This window comes from Ochlerotatus camptorhynchus, unplaced genomic scaffold (genome assembly GCF_037179485.1).
Source record: "Ochlerotatus camptorhynchus isolate MF236.1 unplaced genomic scaffold, CSIRO-AGI_Acam_v1.1 ptg000508l, whole genome shotgun sequence".
Taxonomy (NCBI): Eukaryota; Metazoa; Arthropoda; class Insecta; order Diptera; family Culicidae; genus Ochlerotatus; species Ochlerotatus camptorhynchus.
Window position 1 is genome coordinate 213768 of NW_027040992.1, and position 3733 is coordinate 217500.

General features: G+C 34.1%; 1 protein-coding gene across 1 annotated transcript in view; it reads right to left on the minus strand.

Annotated features, from left to right (window-relative positions):
- Nucleotides 1–723: 723 nt before the first annotated feature.
- hth (homothorax) overlaps nucleotides 724–3733 on the minus strand; it is a 74103-nt gene continuing 71093 nt past the window's right edge. The window contains exon 6 of the mRNA XM_065235912.1: nucleotides 724–3733. This exon is cut by the window's right edge and continues 1739 nt beyond it. The gene's annotated coding sequence lies outside the window, so the exon portion shown is untranslated.

Below are 3733 nucleotides of genomic sequence, written 5' to 3' on the forward strand. Positions count from 1 at the left end.
AAAAGGAAATCGCCCTCCAATCTGTGGCCACTGGTTTGTGGTCCTGCTTTCGGCGGGATAGGGACTAACCAGCTTGTGCTCCCTTCTGTTGGGTGGTTCGATTTTCTGATGTACAATAGTCGAAAAGCCATCACAAACACTCGCATCACGCTCATGACGGGCTTTTGTTATTGTTGTTGTTGTATGCTGAGCATAGAATTTGAAAAAAAAAAACAGTGGCTCGAAGGGTGTACGACAAACGATGAATTTATAATAGAAACTTTGTTTGTTGATGGTACAAAAATCAAGAGCATGAGTGCAAATAACTTTCAAAATAATCACCCTGCACGTCAACCGCCACACACTGCATTTTAGGCGCTACAAACAGTACAATGAAAATACAAATTCGGCACGCGCTTGTTTCACAACAGTTTTCCTTAGCATTTCTCATCACCCGGCAACGTCAACGAGTCTCTTTTTCTTTGGTTGATCCAGTCCAATATTACTTTTCGGCGGTCCCTCTCGCTGGTAAACGCTTTGTTTATTTGTATGACTATTCGTGAGATTCGTCAGCCACTTTCCTCAAGAATAATTACAAATCATCTGTTCGAATTGCCCTCAAATTGGCAGCTTCCCTTCTATTGTTGTCTTCCAGTTGTAGTGTGCATTCCCTCCCCGGTTAAGTGGAAACCTATCTTACATACCTGGCTGTTGATAAAGTTTAATGAATACAACACACATTGCTTATATTTTAACAACAAAACATTTATTTTGTTAAAAAATAATTCATATATGTTCAATATTTATATGTTACCACCATGACCGGATTCGACAAAAATCGGCCTCAGCTATTTTTTTCTGTTTTCGTGTTTTTTTTTTAATTTTGATAAGTTAGTTTTTTGCGTTGTATAGATAAAATAAAAATTATTATAATCAATAGACAATAATCCTTCAATAATAATAATAATGATAATAAAAACAGACGAGCGCTAACTAAAACCTATTTGTTTCGAAAAAAATTAACTTTTCTGATGTGCACTATTTGTTTTCTGCGTGTATTGGTTACTTGTTTTTGGGGATGTTTGGGAATGCGCCTCCTAATTCAGTTCTTTCATTCATCATGTTCTGAGGTGTTTAAGATAGAATTGATTCTCTTCGTGATTTAAGTTTAAACATGATATTGTTGTTACAGCTGAAAACTGAAAAAAACGCAATATCGAAAATTGATGTTACTTTGTTCTACACGTTAGACATAGTGGCGGAAGTTGTGCGCACTATAGCGCATCATTGCACTTCTTCCGACACTTTGTATAACGTATAGAACTAGAGTAAAATTGATTTTTGCTAGTGGGTTTTCCCAGTTTTCAGCTGTAACGGTAATATTTTCACCCCATATGTCGATGCAAGGAGCTAACACTAAAGCCCTCTTGTAAAAGGTTGGACGCCTGCCAAAAGGTGTTCCAATAGAACCTTCAAAATGCATTCCATTGTTCAATTCGAACAGCTTTTATCAGTTTTCTGGTGACAGTCGTCCATACTTTTACTGGTGGACTTTTAGTCTACACTAGAAACAACAAGCAGAGCATGAGAGCGTTTTTGTAACCGAGTGAGCGAACATTTATGAAAAGAATCAATCAATGAATTGTTGTTGAATTTTTATGTTTTTTCTACAAAATCTAAACGCCTTTATATAAAAATTTAGACAAAGAAGTTTAATGAGCGATGCAAAATTATCTTGTTTTTCCACCATTAAAACATTAGCTCAATGTCTACGAAGTATTGATTTATCGTTGAGAGAAGCTACCACATTGGTGAAATCATTGCGTAGTGAGCCGCATTCCACTTATTCATTCTGCCCATTGGTTCCAGGATTGTATTTTGGGTACTACTTGCCTGTTCAGCTGCAATAAATCATAACGAAAAAAGAACATGCCTTGCCAAACATAATGATAATTGTCTAAAAACATTCGCTGCTTATACATTTCATTTTCCTTTCTCTAAAGTTTTAATAATATAAATAAAAATCACAAATTTTACTTTTTTGTATACTGAGTATGATTTTCTTTGTTTCGCATTCTTTTAATTATTGTATTCAATTTGGGGAGTTTGCTTTTCTTCCACAATTCTGATATTTTCGTTTAATTTTAAACTAAAATGCCCATATAGCTTGATCTTCTTACTTTTTATAATAATTCGAGAAGAATTCATTGTTAATTTTTCATGACCACCGCCAGAAGCGAGTTTAGCTAAGTTTACAATTTGTTGATTTACTTTTGTTTAATTAGTTTACCTCGTCTTCTTGCATCCTTTTTCATAGATTGAGTTAATTTAAATATATTTTTTTCTTTTATTACATACTTACAAAAAATATTTCATTAATAAAATATTTTTGCTCCTTTCCGTGGTTTGTAGTTTTGTTGCTTCTTTTAAATATAGTTCGTATACGCATTTCATCATGTTAAATTTAAATCTTAACTTATAATCTATCTAGGTAAATTGTGTATAGGGTTGGATTCTTGTTGTGGTTGGTTTACTAATCATTGAAATATTTACTTTATTTGAGAGACATTGGTATGAATTTAATTTTAATTTGAATCGTTTTACACTTGTTTGCTTTGCTGCTGCTCATTGTTTGGCTTTGAATCTTCCTTTACTATTCGCTAAAACTCAGCATTTTGCAGGGATAAGATATAAGCATGGCATTATTAGTAGAAAATGCATTTGGAAACCCATAATAGCGATCGAAATAAAACTCTATCCATGTGTTTCCTACAGACCAAATAGAAGAAATGCGCTTTTATCGTAAGGGGTAGAAAATTGATTAAAACTGCGAAAACGCTGTAAGTATACATCAACGATCACGATCGTATTACATTTGCGTAGTATACTATGTATATCCAATTTAGTTTGTTGTCGCAGTAACTAAAAAGAGGACATCGTACGGCAAAGTATACTTGTGAAATAGTTGCGGCCTCCGGAAGCATAATACTGAAAGTCGCAACTCAGTATGGTAACCCGTAGGCATTGTTAAAAACTTTAAAAATCAATCGCGATCAATCTTGAAATATGTAACCTGATCATTTTCTTACGGTATCGAAGATTTAAAATCGTATACAGTGGTTTGTTGTCGTTCACATCACTTTTTCGTTTGTTTTTTTGTTTGTATTTAATGTTACATCTTGCCTAGATTCAGTAGTTTAGTAGTATCAGCCGAACAGCGACATTATCGCACTGCTAAGGCGGGATTAGTACATGAGAAAAATTAATTTCAGTCATATGTAAATTACGTATATCGTTTGTTTTATCCTTGAATGTATTATTACGTTCACTTTCTATCACTTTACTCTACTGCCCCTAACACACAGTTGAGAGGTATGAATGGAAGTGAAAGATTAAAAAGTGGAAAAATTATACAAACATAAGATATGGTTCAGGATTATTCTGCGTGTTTCAATTGGATTGGCCTTAACATCTACGTATCGTACGCTATTAGTAATTGAAACAGGAGACACCTGATTGAACCCATACAATCATCTCTGAAATGATCTCAGCTATAGATTTTGACTGGATAAAGATTTGTTTTCATCTTTTAATCGCTTGAAGAGATTCTATTTGCAATAGTGCAACGAGGAAAAGTAACCACAATAGAAAAAAGTCAACAAAGCCTACTTCGGTGGCTCTGTTCGAATTATGTATATTTGTCCCAAAACCTCGGAGGAATCATTTAACGTGTTTTTTATAGGGTAAAGATCGA